Source organism: Miscanthus floridulus, chromosome 2 (assembly GCF_019320115.1).
Source record: "Miscanthus floridulus cultivar M001 chromosome 2, ASM1932011v1, whole genome shotgun sequence".
Classification (NCBI taxonomy): domain Eukaryota; kingdom Viridiplantae; phylum Streptophyta; class Magnoliopsida; order Poales; family Poaceae; genus Miscanthus; species Miscanthus floridulus.
In genome coordinates, this window is record NC_089581.1 from 128,259,493 (window position 1) to 128,275,327 (window position 15,835).

The window sequence follows — 15,835 nt, forward strand, 5'->3', positions numbered from 1 at the left end:
GCCGTCATCGTCCATGGGATGCGGGGCAAAAGCTCCTCCTTGCCGCATAGAACGAGCTAGCCGTCGGCCCCTGCCACTACTCACTGTGCCCGGCCAAGCTTCGCCTCACCGCACGGGAAGGAATAGTAGAGGAAGACCAATGGAGAAATACTAGTAGAGAGAAGAGGGGGAGGAGAGGGAAGGGAGAGCACATACAGACACAGAATGACCAATGGAGATGAATAGATAATGGCCGCACGCGAAAGAATAGAATAACTCGAGTGGAAGAGATAAGACCGTCTAGTCCTTTCGTCTATTTTTTTATTTTTTTATTTTCTGTACTTCTAAATTCTAATATTTCTTTAGTGATGAGGAGTAGCCGAAGTCTTGCAATCTTTTATCAAATAGCTGTACAAAATAGTATTCATAATTTATCCTTGATACGTTTTTTATCAAATAACCATATAGTGGTATATAAAAATTTATTTATAGTTGATCCTAGCTAAATGCAATGCATTAAACAGCTTAGAGACGGACCCCTGTCTGTAGGTTGTATGATTTATCTTTATACCTATATGTATGATAGATTCGAGACGTTTAGAGACGAACCCTCGTCTGTGGGTTGTACATGCCCTTAAATTCTTTTTAAAGACACTGGACACATGGGCTATTCATCGTACTCTCTGCCCCTTCCTTTTTCTCCTTCGTGAGGCCGCTCTGCCTCGCCCTCGCGAGTCGCGCCGACAGACGCAGGCGGCGGGAGGGCTCCTCGGTGGAGAGGAGCACACGCTAGGGAGGTGGCATGCCGGAGAAGGAGCTGCCGGTGTCCTCATGCTCGGCGGCATGCGGACACGACAAGAAAGTAGTTGGAGAGGGGCATTGTCGGGCCTCGCGAGATGTGCGCAAGCGGAGAAGTCGGGTAAAAGAACAACCACAAACAGTGATCTGAGGACTTGGATCATAGCCCCTCGGAATGAGGGGTGGAAGGGGGATTTGAGGGCCCTCTCAAATTTGAGGGCTCTAGTAGGGGCCTTGTTGAAGTGTAGTTTTTGCCTCTGAGCCCTCAAAAGTAGGATGATGCCTCAAGTAGAGGCTCTGCTAGAGTTGCTCTCACTGTTAGGCCGCTATATACAAAAGCGACCCCTAAGAAGTTTAAAAAATTCAGTGATATTTCATGAATTTCAGGCTAGGTGTGACTTTTGCCAACACTATTGCTTAATTGACACATGGCCCCCTTGGTTTTCTTCTTTTTTATGCGAAAAAACATATCATCCATGTGTTTGTTTTTGATTGAAAGTCTATACCTTTGTGCCAAATCTTATTGTCGGGTTTATAAACCCGGGGTCCCTCATGGATCGGCTTTCTAGCAAAGGCTCGGCCCAGCGGGCGACATTGCGGACGACACGCAACTCCTGGGCCGGCCCAAAAAACCTAAATGACAGTCCGAAAGGGCGATCCAAATCTCCAAACGGAAGGCCTGGCCGAGGAGGAACGACGCCCGCTTTCGACTCCGGCCCACCTCTCTGGTCGGAAGAAGAACAACGCTCGCTTTTGACTCCAGCCTGCCTCCGGATAGCCTCTCCAACCGGAAGGCCTGGCCAAAACACCACTTTCGACTCTGACCCGCTTCTCTGATCGGGAATGTGTTGAACCCCTGTTTACAGCTCCTCTCCGACTGGCGCAAACAAAGCCGACTAGGACCAACCGACTAGGGACGCCTGCTCGGTAAGGACCAGAAAATGGGCGAAGAAAGTAAGGTAGGGCACTCAAGTCAACCGCAATACCGAGGATCGTACCCTGTACACCTGTAGGACAGTACCAACAGGACATGTCAGAAGGCTATCCTACAACCTTCCTGACATATCAAAACCTAAGTAGTGTTGTGGGCGTCGACATTTTCGCTACAGTGTTGTGGGTGCCGGTATTTACCATACCAGGCGAACATGATAAAACCCTCTACATACCTCTGAGCATCAACAGTATGGCAGGCACCGACGTCTGCCATATTAGAAGAAGACGATGCAACCTCCCACATGCATCTGCCATTAACAGTGTTATGGGCGCCTATAAACATCTTGTACCCAACGGCGTGGGCAACAAGACTTAGCATACATACACTCTCTCCTTCTCACTTGTAAGGTCATCCCCTTTATCTATAAAAGGGGATGCGCTCTCTCCCAATAGGGAGATCGATCAGTTCACTTACATTGATTCACCCTCTGTAACTTTAGATACTCTAAAGTTATACAGAGCACACGCTCGACCATTCGGGTGTGCTCCATCTGGAGGAAACGAGACTTACGGCTCGACATCTCATCCAGACCCTACAAAAATGAGAAGCAAGCATGCTGAGGCAACCTACGAAAGACCAAGGGGTCAAGGATGAGCGCTGGAAACTCACCACTGCGATGTGGCGTAGGTCAACCTTGAACGCCCGCTGGACGGATTCAACCCGCTCCTAGGCCTCCTCAAGCTTCACCGATAGTTTGACGAGATCGGACTCCATGACGAGTCCTCTCCCCCTAAGGATGTCCTAGAGCTGACACTCATGCGTATCCTAAAGGATGAACCGAACTTTCGTTGGGGCTCCGACCGGGAGGGTGAGTCGAGTAGCCCCCCACCCGGCGAGGCAGGGAGCCCAGTCTCCCTCTCTTCTTCCGCCGTAGCCGATGGAGGAGGGGCCACAAGGGATACCTTCGACGCGGCCTTTGCCGTCGCCACCGGGATCGCCGCTAACACCACCGCCGCCGCTGCCGCCGTACTAGCGACCGACTCGAGGGGCGCCACCCCCGAAAGGGAAGGACCCACCGCCACCACCCTGCTCTCCCCGCCGCTCGTCATGGCATGCTACAAAGTGGGCCTCCAATCCTCCCACATGGGAGTTGGGGCGATGCTCAGCCCCATCAACATCCGTCCGCTGTCAAAAAAGTACAGGCCAGTCACACTCCAAAAAACACAACAGCAAGAGCGAAAAGAAACAAAGAAAGGCATACCAGGATGTAAGAAGTACGACTCTAAAACCCTGACCCAATGTCAATGGGCCTGTAGGGCGAGGACCGCTCCCGGGCCACGACCCATGCCCCCTCACTTCAACCGGGGGTGGAGTCAACCTAACTGGCTCCTGCTCAGCCCATAAATCACCATGACCTTTGGCTCGGGGCACGCCGACCGAAGCAGTTGGTGGGGCATCCTCCTACTGTAAGTCACGCGTTGACGTTGGCCCCATCGACACGTGGGTGCGAGCCCACTCCTCTGATCGCCTAGCTTGCTTCGCCGTGCCCACGGTAGGCTAGGACGAGGCTGGCGACACCTCAGAAGGGCGCGGTGACTATGTCCGCTTTGCCTCCCATTCGCTGATGGCGTCCATGCTCACAGCACGCTTCCTCAACACGAGAACATCGCCACACCTCTCTGCCTCCTGCTTGCCGCCAGCGGATGTGGCCGTAGGATCACAACGCTCTGCTGAGGTCACAATGACCTCCTGGCTTTCCTCCTCCTCGGAGAAGATCATGTCATCCCCCACCTCTATGGGGTCCTCCGACTCGAGCTCTGACTCAACGTCGCTCCTATTTTCCCCAGCCTACATGCTCTGAGCGATCTCTGTCTCCTTCTCATGCTTCCACCGAGCCTCCTTGGCTTTCTTCTTCTTCTTGGCATCCACCGCCTCCTTCAGGGTGGCTTGTCGAGCTATGCCCTCTAGGCCCTTTAGAAGGTGCGGCCGAGACTTGTAAACCCCAAGTCCCTATGAAATAGGTGACTCAGTCAAAAAATAGGAAAGAAAACAGAAAAAAGAACACAGAGTAAAGAGAGGAGAGAATACCAGTTTGGACAGCATCGTGGAGTTGATAGGTTTGGGCTTTCCATCAAGGGTCTCTCTAGGCCTCAACTGTAGCACCCGGTCAAGGTGACTCTAGACCTCGTCATTCGGTAGCTCTTCCGGCGACACACGATTAGGGTGCGTCGGGCGGTTGTACTTCCACATCGGCCGTGTCCTTTCTGCTAGCGGAGCAACCCAACAACGAAAGAGGGTATGAAACACCCGCACCCTATCAAGACCACGCCGCACGAGCTTTTGGAGCTCCACCTCGATAATCTCCACCTTCTTCTCCTGCCGGCTGGTGGGGCCCCATGACTAGCTCTCCAGCTTCTCCAGCCTCCCACCAGAGAAAGGCGGAAACGGTGCCTCCTCTGGGTTCCTGATATAGAACCATTCCCCGTGCCACCATTGATTGGAATCGTAGGGGGTGTACATGGGGTACGAGCCCACCATGCTCGGTTTCTTCTACAGCGTGAAGCCCCCCACCGGCGCGATCATGAGCGGCTTCCCCTTTGACAAAGCTCACCCAGAGAACATCTGTTGGAAGAAGTCTACGTGCGGCTCCATCCCGAGGAAGGCCTCACACACAGTGATGAAGCCGGCTATATGCAACACCCCAGTCAGATTGAGGTGCTGCAGCTCCAGACCCCACTCATTGAGGAGCCCGCATAGGAACTAGTGCGTGGGATATCCTAACCCACACTCATGGAAGGCGAGGAAGGAAACAACCTCGCTGACATAAGGTTGCGGGAAATCCTCCCTCTTAGGAGCCCTCCAGTGCGCCACCTCTGGCGGCAGAAACCCCTTCTTGGCGAAGGCATCCAGCACTGACTCCCTCACGATGGATGACCTCTAGTTCGACATTTCGCTCTGGGTTCACGAATAGATCTGTGAGTTTTCTCCTCTCCCTCGCTCCCCCCTTTTTCCTCTCCTAGGAACCGCCGTAGCACTCAGATGCTCTTGGCGAAAAGGAAGAAAGAGAAGAGACGACAGATGAGGAATAGGCGAAGGAATGGGGTGAAAGCCCTCTCCCTTCTCCTACTTAAAGAAAGGGGCACAACAGTTGGGAAAGGCGTGACGATCGGGGAAAGGCGAAACGACGGGGGTGATAAACCCTCTCCCTTCCCCCATTCAATGAGGATGGGATACGATGGGACGCACCCTGCCCGATGGAACTGTGCCTGGTCAGATGGGACATGGTCTAGGTATGGCCCACCACTACTACACGCCGAACGCAAGAAACAAGGCGCCACTACGCAGAGGCGGCTCTCCGCCTTTCTAGGCGGGACTTGGAAAGACCCAAATAGCGGGATCTCTGCCAGGAGAGACCAACGGGCTTCCTGAGTCTAATCAGACGGCTCAGGCGAATGCTGAGAGACAGGTAAGGAGCAAAGGGACTTTACACAAGGAGCAAATGAACAACGAGCATGGATCTCGGTCGGATATTTCTGATTGGAGCTCCTCTAACCCCATCACTTGAGTCATAAAGGTAACATTACTGACCCCACTCTTTCTTTATTAACATGCATTCATTCCATACATCCAAAGCATTGCATATGCAGTCAAATGCATCATAATGCTCCGTGTTGCATCACGAAGCGACAGTTGCCTCATCCAACATGAGCAACGACCAACCAGGGTTCGAAGGCCGGCCCACAAAAGGCTCGAGGCTGCCTCGCGTTACACAGAGCTAGGGGAGAAAACATAGATAAGCCCCGAGCGGCCCTCGCCTAGTCTGCCCCAAAGCAGACAGGGTTATTTCAACCTTCTCGTTCGATCCTAACCTAGCCAAACCCATAGAATCTCCATCAAGGGTAGGCCAGTGGGCCACCTAGGTCAGCCTCCGAAATGACCCAAGCATCTACTGGGTTGTAGGTTAAGGAGTAGTGGAGTGCCACATGAGGGTTATGTCGACCTCGTCACGAATGATGGACCTAGACTTCACTCGAACATACCCGTTAGCGAGCTCACCGAGCGCCTCACTCGAGCCCGAGCTATCAAGGCAAGCAACATTAGCTCAGCCCCTCTAGTTGCAAGAAACCATGGATAGGGTAACACACAAAACTCAACCGACCCCTATTAAGCCCATCAGCGCTTAGGGGCTCAAGACACCTCAACTGCCTCGGCTGCACCTAATGCATGCACCCGACGCCAGGATCCACGAGCTTGTCTCGCCCAATCCCTAAAACAACCGCCTCGGCTATGCATGACACCTTGGTTGATGACTTTGTCTCGACTAAAATGCACGCACACACACTCGCTGACAAAACCCCCCAGGCGATCTAGCCCGAATCGCTCTGGGGCTCGGGGGGCTACACCCACGGGTGCACTCGCGCGCACCCACTGACAAAACTTCCTTCGCTGGCAACACGAAACCCCCTAGATGATTCTACCCAAATTGCTCGGGGGCTACACCCGTGGGTGTGTTCGTGCACACCCACCATCAAGACAAAAATCCCCAGACGATTCTACCCGAATTGCCCTAGGGCTCAGGGGCTCCTATCAGGTTTATAAACCCAGGATCCCTCATGGACCGGCTTCCCAGCAAAGAATCAGCCCAGCAGGCGACGTTGCGGATGATACGCAACTCCTAGGGCGGCCCAAAAAACCTAAACGATAGACTGGAAGGGCCATCCAAATCTCCAACCGGAAGGACTAGCCAAGGAGGAACGGCGCCTGCTTCCGACTTTGGCCCACCTCTCCAATCAAAAAGAAGAACAGCGCTCGCTTCTGACTCCAGCCCACCTCCAGACGACCTCTTCGACCAGATTGCCTAGCCAAAACACCACTTCCAACTCTGACCCGCTTCTCCAATCAGGAATGCACCGAGCCCCTGCTTACAGCTCCTCTCCGACTGGCGCAAACAAAGCTGACTAGGACCAACCGACTTGGTACGCCTGCTCGATAAGGACCAGAAAACGAGCGGAGAAAGTAAGGTAAGGCACTCAAGTCAACTGCAATACCAAGGACCGTACCCTATACACCTACAGGACAGTACCAACAGGCCACCTCCGATCACAACGTATAACAAAACTATAAATATTTGAGTGTTGCTCACTTTCTGCACTGATAGTTGGCGCTGTCCATGGGGAAGACATTGTATGTTCACATTTTTTGGTCATCGAATGGCCCACTTTTCTGCCACCTTCGCCATGGCGGTCTCAAGCGATATGACTCGCTTCGGCTCACTAGAGTTTCCCGCACTCTAACCTATTGGGATGTGGATTCCACCCATCTTCGAGCCATCCTAGGCCTTCCTCTTCAGAAGCCTAGACTTCATCATTGATCGGCTCAGCGTACTACACCTCCATGAGGAGGCAACCATCCCGGTGCCCGTTAGAGGGGCGCCCTCCGTTGGCTCTAGGACACCCAATGACTTCAATGATAAGGCGCCCGTGCTTCATTCCGAGCAAATGCTCTGCTCAAACCCTGCTATGAGTAATGTACATACTGTTATTTACTCGCTATTTACTATCTTCTGCTGATTATATGGAGGGATCCCGTTGTCCCTGCTGCGACCGCCATGCGACCGGTTCCCCTATGGTCTCGTGTCCCCCATGGATGCATACGCCCGGGGGCTCCAAAGGATGCTGGCACCGCCCCCTCTCATGTCTGAATTCATGGGGATGCCGAGCTATGCTCCCACCTATTTCCTCAACCTCATGGATGACAATGTTGAGAGTGACGGCTCCAGCATCGGCAACGTGGCACCTAGCCACCGTCCATCCTAGGAGTGTGCTATGGTGGATGCTCCAGGATAGCCGCTGGTGGTAGCGAAGTCCTTGTAGACTCACACCCCTTTGGACTCTCGTGCGGACACCCTCGCGCTCACATGAGAGAACAGCGAGGAGCTATGACAACAGCAGCAGAACCAGCCGCCACCTACGCTGGCGTGCTCGGCGCACCATACTACGCCCTGTATGCATAACCCTATGAGCGGCGCCTAGGGTCGCGGCCGCCAAGTCTAGCCCAACATCATGGATAGGGGGAACGATTCCCCATAGTTCGCTCGGGCTGTCCAGAACATCATCGCTTCGGCGATGCTCCTACATGGCCTTCCTAAGTTGAACAACCCCTAGGAATAGGTGATCCATTAGAACCTCCAGGCACTGGTGGAAACCACTACCATTCAACAGGAGGAGAGCTCCGCATCATGACACCGACTCATGGCCTCTCTTCCCACCAGGGGAGTGGGGACACACCAGATGAATCGCTCCACCCACTCACTGCTACAGCCGCCAAGCGCGGCACAAGAGGCTAAATCTACGCCTCGGCCTGACCTGGCGCCCGCTCCGCACCGACCACCTATACGCAAGCGGCTCGGGCCGAACCAAGATGCTCGCAGCATCATCAGCAACCGGCATCGGTCCCACCATGATGATGGCATCCATCAAGCGGCAGTAATGGTAGGCAACATAGACCCCGACCAGACCATCACGAGGAGTGGTGAAACACACCCCAGGCGCGGTCGCTGGCCGGACGACCGAAATCCTAGCCCAGATGGCCCAGATCCATGGGCCTTTGGCCGACGCATCCAGAGAGCGCTGTTCCTGCAACGCTTCAATGGAGGCCATAACAAAGGCAAGGACAAGCATGAGGATCAGGACGAGGGCCCCTCCACATAGAGGGGCAAAAAGAACAAAAAAAGATCATCGCCGACCGGCCAACTCCGTGTTGGTCACATTGGCTGATCACACGGGCAAGCAGCCCTAGTAGGGCCTTTCAGAACACTTCAATGAGCTCATGGAGAGCCCATGCACCAACCATGCATACCCCATCAAACACCTCTACAAAGACTGCGAGCTCCTTAAGCGCCTTCTGCTACAGGCCAACGTGCCAAAGGAAGAAAAAGGCAAAGAGGCAACGGCCAAGAAAGGGGGGTGTAGTGAGCAAGGATCCAGGTGGCTGAAGGTCCCTATACGACGACCGAGGTGATCCGACCGGGCGCCTACCGACTAAAGGACGACAACGGCAACGTTCTCACCAACACTTGGAATAGTGAACAACTACGTCATTTCTTGCCCTAAAATTCAGTCTTACCATTTTTACTTAACGTTTGCTCCTATAAAGCACCCCGACCCAAACACTTTCGGCCTGGGTCGCTCAGGGGCTCCATAGGGATGCAATGTCACCCCTCTTTTTACTATCATATGATGAATACATTTTTTCCCAAATGAAAGGGTAGTCCATTCCTTTAATTACCTTACATGACTTTGCTCTAAATATTCCGACAGATCGAACCTCGCCTCTACCTACAGTTATGAGCAGCTAAGCCTCACGGGCCATGCCTAGGCTCTTAAGGTTGCAGCCTATAGTGCGAATGGGTAGGTATGAAAAATAAAGAATAAAAAACAAAGTTATGCTAAGGTAAAAATAAGGAACGAATGGGACAAGCTTCCCCGAACGAAGTAGTTCCATCACACAAAAACACACTGTACACAGGGGGCTCCCCCATGACATCATATTTTACATTTGCTAAAGTATTTCTACTCTAAAAACTTCTACTATGGCTCCTTGGCGACATCGGCTACCGACCTGACCGGTGAGGGTAGGGGCAGCTCGTCCTCCGACTAGGCAATGTTCGACTCGATCGAAGGCGGTGCGATGTCCGCCTTTGACCTAGGCTCCACGCCATCCACAGGATGGGCGACGTCCTCCTAACACGCACCTACGGCCATGTTCGCATGGCGAGCATCCATCACCCACTGCGTGGAGACTTGCTCCACCACTAGCTTTGCGTGTGGCAGCAGGCTCTCCCTGAGCGAGTGAACGTTCTCCGTGCTCTAGCCATCGGCATACCCGCTGTAGATGGTGGCGAAGTCTAGGTCCGGGTGGTATGTCGCCACCAAAGTCAACACCCCCGACGTCCCATAGAACAGCCCCTCAGTGTTGAGGGCCTAAACCTCATCCAGAACCTCTGCTAGCTGGATGGCGGGCACACTAGTACTTGGCGCTGACCTAAAGACCTCTCAGACGATGAGCTGGGCAACATTGCACATCTGGTCAAGTTTCCCCTCGAGTGCACGTCGCTCTTCAAGCGACTTGGCCAGCGCCTCCACATTTTGACCAATCATCGCCTTGGCCGTCGCTAGGTCCTGCTCCAGTGACTCCACCTTTCCATCTAGCTCTGGAAAAAGGACGACAAGCTCAGAATCGAGCTAAAGGAAGAAACCAATACGCCAAAAAATAGAAAAGGTATGTACCGAGGTGGGTGTTCTCAAGGATAGAGAGTCTGTCCTCCTACCAAGTCACTTGCTTGCGTAGCCAGGCGTTCGTCTCCTCCATCCCCATCACCCGGCCCAGAAGCGCGAGCGCTTCCTGGTCAGCCTCTGACCGGGCCTTTCGCTCTAACTCTAGGGCCTTCTGCTCCATCTCTAGGGTCTCTAGGGATCTTTAGAGCACTGCCTCAGTGTCTACTAGGGACTTCTGTAGCACTGCCTCAGTCTCCACCTGGCGGGCCTTCGCCGCCTCAAGCCCCTGCTCAGCGGCAGTCACTCATTTCGCTGCAAGCACTTCCGTCGCCCGCATCTCGGTCGCCTCCGCCACCCGGTCCTAGGACTCACGGCGGGTGGACTCTAGCTGGTGCTCAAGCTCGGCCATCCAGGTGTGCTCCATTCAGAGGAAACGAGACTTACGGCTCGACATCTCCTCCAGACCCTGCAAAAATGAGAAGCAAGCATGCTGAGGCAACCAACGAAAGACCAAGGGGTCAAGGACGAGCGTGGGAAACTCACTATCGTGGCATGGCATAGGTCAACCTTGACTGCCTACTGGACGGATTCAACCCGCTCCTGGGCCTCCTCAAGCTTCATCGATAGTTTGGCGAGATCGGACTCCATGGCGAGTCCTCTCCCCCAAGGATGTCCCAGAGCTGACACTCATGCGTATCTTGAAGGATGAACCAAACCTTTGTCAGGGCTCCGACCGAGAGGGTGAGCTGAGTGGCCCCCCACCTAGCAAGGCAGGGAGCCCAGTCTCCCTCTCTTCTTCCGCTATAGCCGGTGGAGGAGGGCCGCAAGGGATACCTCTAACATGGCCTTCGTCGTCACCACCGAGATCGCCGCCAACACCGTCGTCGCCGCTACCGCCGTACTAGCGACCGACCCAAGGGGCATCGCACCCGGAAGGGAAGGACCCACTGCCACCACCCTACTCTCCCCACCGCTCGCCACAGCACGCTGCAAGGTGGGCCTCCAATCCTCCCACATGGGAGTTGGGGCGATGCTCAGCCCCATCAACATCCGACCGCTGTCGAAAAAGTATAGGTCAGTCACACTCCAAAAAACTCAACAGCAAGATCAAAAAGAAACAAAGAAAGGCATATCGAGATGTAAGCGGTACAACTCTAAAACCCCGACCCAATGTCAATGGGCTTGTAGGGCGAGGACCGCTCCTGGGCCGCGACCCATGCCCCCTCACTTCAACCGGGGGCGGAGTCGACCCAACCGGCTCCTGCTCAGCCCATAAATCACCACGACCTTTGGCTTGAGGCACGCCGACTGGAGCAGTTGGCGGGGCATCCTCCTGCTATAAGTCACACGCTAGCATCGGCCCTGACAGCACGCGGGTGTGAGTTCGCTCCTCTAACCACCTAACTTGCTCTGCCACGCCCATGGCAGGCGGGGACGAGGCCGGCGACACCTTAGAAGGGCACGGTGACCACGTCCGCTTTGCCTCCCATTCACCGACGGTGTCCGCGCTCGTAGCACGCTTCCTAGGCCCGGGAACATCACCACACCTCTCTGCCTCTAGCTCACCGCCAGCGGATGCGGCCACAGGATTGCAACGCTCTGTCGAGGTCACAACGACCTCTCGGCTTTCCTCCTCCTCAGAGAAGATCATGTCATCCCCCTGAAAGGATCAAGATGCCCAAGAGGTGGGGTGAATTGGGCTAATTCTGAATTTCTTTGCAATAATTAAATCCTATTGTTAGCCCAATTAACCCCTTTGTGCCTAGAAAGTGTTTGTAATGTTCTATCGCACAAAAAGTCTTGCAACCTAAGTTCCAATCCTACTCTAGCATGGCAATTCTATGAATGTAAAGATAAGTATTGAATTGCTCAAAGTAAATGCTCAAAGTAAAGAGAGAAGGAGGAACGCGGCGATGTTTTGCTGAGGTATCAGAGAGTTGCCACTCCCCACTAGTCCTCATTGGAGCACCCACGCAAGGGTGTAGCTCCCCCTTGATCCACGCAAGGATCAAGTGCTCTCTATAGGTTGATTCTTTGACACTCCGTCATGGTGAATCACCCACAACCGCTCACAACTTGAGTTGGGTCATCCATAAGCTCTACCGGATGATCACCAAGCTCCTAATCACCACCAAGCCATCTAGGTGATGGCGATCACCAATAGTAACAAGCATGAACTCTCACATGACCACAACAAGCCTAATGAGAAGGGTGGATGCACACTATGCTACTCTTGATCTCACTAATGAGGGCTCTCTTTGGGATTCTCAAATCTCAATCACCTCACTAGGACTTTGCTCTTCTTGGCACTCTCAAAGATGTTTCTCAGCTGTTGAAATGAGCAAAAGTACCCCCCACACGAATGGAGGAAATATTTATAGCATGGGCTGAAAAACGAACCGTTATGTGCCTCTGCGGGGTGACCGGGCGCTTCGGTCATGTTGACCGGACGTGCCGGTCAGTTTACCTCGAATTCCAGTGTTTAAAGTGTGACCGGACGCTGGCCAGCGCCCGGTCAGTACTGACCAGATGCGTTCGATCGTAAATTTCCCTCTCTGGAACTTTACTGGAGTTGACCGGACGCTGGCCCTCAGCGTCCGGTCACTTCACCTCCTAACATCCGGTCACTTCCAGACGACTTCACCTTGATCAAATGAACTAATCAGACTCTGCGCCAGCATCTAGTCACACCAAAGCCAGCGTCTAGTCTGTATTTGACCCTCCATTCACTTCCAACTTTCGAACATACGTGAATGAAGTTTGCTCTAATGGATCTAAGGGCTTTTTAGGAGCTACCTAGTGCTAGGTTTAGCAAGTGTGCACCACACCTAACCCACTAGACTCACCTAGGTCAAGCTACCCGTCCATACCCCCTTATTAGTACAGCCAAAGGAAAAACAAAGTCCTAAACTACTCTAAGTGTCTCTTCAACACCAAGCGACACTTAGAACTAGTCCATCCTTAACCTTGTCATCCATCCTTTGAAAACCAAAATGATTTACACCACCATGATAGCCCAAACGATCTCTATTACCATGACCTAACTTAATTGCCTCTACAAAACACACGTTAGTCATAGTAATTACGTATTGTCATTAATCACCGAAACCCAGCTAGGGGCCAGATGCTTTCAATCTCCCCCTTTTTGGTGATTGATGACAATACTACCTCGAGTATGTGAAAGAGTTGAGGTTTTTAACATGCTTGATTCATATAAGCTTTTGATAATAAGAACAAAAGAGTTAGGCAAGCTTATATGACCCAAGCCAACATGATGTACTCAAAGGATATGAAATACGCATGAGTACAAGTGATAAAGCTCATTTGCATCGGAGTAAAATGCGGAGGCAAGGCAAATGAGCATAGCACAGTTGATATGACATATAAATAATTCAAAGTAGAGAGCACACATGTCATATTTCATGATCACGTAGATATCACTATCACAAAAATATAGTTTGATGCATAAAAGTAAACACATGAATGCATAATAGTGTATCACACATAAAACTCCAAATGTAATAGTGTCGCACCCAATTTTGCAAAGCAAAACCAAGTACTCATATATGTGCGCCCAGGATGTCCAAACACACACATATATCACAAATTGCAATAGTATCAAAGTAAAGTACTTATTACATCGCATATCTCATCATAAAGTTAATACAAAGTTTGCTCGAAGGCAATATTATTACAATCACAGCGGAATAACTAGCCCAACTGCCACTAGGGACTCCAACTGGTGAACGTCTCCCTAGTAGTCCTGGACATCCTCCGGAAACTCTTCATATCCATTATCTGTTACCCATCCAGGATTTTCATTGGATGTAAAGCAAGTGTAAGCTCACCATGCTTAGCAAGTATATCAAAGGGATCTATGAGGCTCAAATAGGCTTGACACTGTTTGACTGCGGTTCGCAATTTTAGTTGATCAAATTTTAGCAATCCTGAATTACTACTTTAATGAACAGTCCCAATACCCAAGTGGTATTAAAGTATCATCAAGCTTTATCTCATACCCATCCATCCATCATCCACAGTAACCACTAATCTCGAAGGATCCAGACCGCTCGTATCCGTGAGCACGGCTGTTATAACAGGTTAATTATTTCTGCAGAAATTGTACATCTTTACCCACCGAGCCATGATTCCCAATGCCGGGGTTCGCGAGACCCACTACACCTCTTCCTAGGAAGTGTGGCAGAGTTTCACTATGAAACCCTTAGCTAGTTGCACTAACAGGTCGTAGCTACAAAGGAATGGCACGCGTGGGCATCGCAGCACGGTGCACACCCTAACAGAAAAAGGAAAGATACCCTCTTACCCCTTACTGGAGCTACAGACGAGCTAGTACAATCTAGATAATAGGTTAAAGTCAGAGCCATGTGACACTCGGGGTTGTACGGTCCCTCCTGGGTTGCCGCTTCAGGATTAAGTCCTTATGGAGAGGCACTAGAGTACTCAACCCCGTACTCCAGCCCCCTATCTGTTGCTAAAAAGTTCCATTTAATCACATTGCATATAGCCTTTAATTATGTTTAACAATTACTTCATGTTAAGCGCTGCAGCATCTATCCAAAATGCCTACCCAATATACCCAGGTATCAAGGATATGTGGTACAAGGAATTATCTAGGTAAAGTCCTTAAAGGCAATTCAAATTAAACACATGCATGAATGTAAGTGGTAGTAGTTCATAGGTAACAAGGGGCCTTTGGTACACTTGCCTTCCTCAAAGTCAGTCCTGGGAGTACTGCTGATCCTGCTGGGGGTCCTCAGTCACCTCAAATGGCTCACCCTCTAATCGTGATCCAATCATCAATCAAGCATCATTCCAATCATTACATGCATACAAGATAGACCTCCATTAGAACAGTACACCAAATAGTGAAAACATATGTTGAAAAGCTTACAGATCTATTCTACGCATTGCTACGAACACATGAGCGAAAGAATCACTCAAATCGGACTTAAAACGTGAAAGTTATGCATGAAATAAGATGTAATGGCAATTCTGTAAATATTTGAACTCAAATTTGAATTAAAACAATTAAAAATCTGAATTTAAATGTATTTTGGACTGGGCATACTATTTCTGGAAAACACAGGGTCCTAAACGAATAAAATTAGGGCCGAAAAATAATTATTTTGAATTACACCGGACTGCGGGTTGATTCTAATAAAACAAGAGGGCTTTTCTGAAAACTGCATGTGGCTGACCGTGAGTTGACCCGTGGCTGCTGACTGTGCGACACGTGGCAGGACGTGATTTGCTCGGTGCACCACGAGGCGTGGACGCGCTGACGCAGGCACGGTGCGCCGGGTCCACGAGTCCACGGTGGACCGGCCACTTAACCCCGAAGGGGTACACAATCTCAACCGTTCAATCAACATCCGACGGTGTAGGGGTGAGGGCAGGGCAGTGGCTCGCCGGGAAGAGGAAGATGTCGGCGGCGCCATGGCCGGTGTGAACTGGAGCTTGTGCTACGGCGTCCTAGTGCGCTAAACGACGAACGGATGGCATGGGAAGGCAGAGAAACTCACTGTGAGTCCGACGGTGGTGGTCGCAGCATCTGGAAGGGCTCCAAAGCGAGTCGTCGACGGCAGCCACGAACTGAGAGAGAGAGAGGGCGTGGTTGAGGTTGAATCTGATGAAAACGAGACCAAAACCGTGAAGTGGAGGTACCTACGGCTTCGGTGGGTTGCGGTGGAACTCCTGGGCATGTCGGCGTCGAGTTTTGCGCTCGGGAGGAGGGGTTAGCCGGCGGCGGTGGCTCACGGCTGCGAGCAGGGGATGGAGAAGGGCAGAGGGGGGGCTTGGCCTTTATAGGCGGGCGGCTACGGTGTAT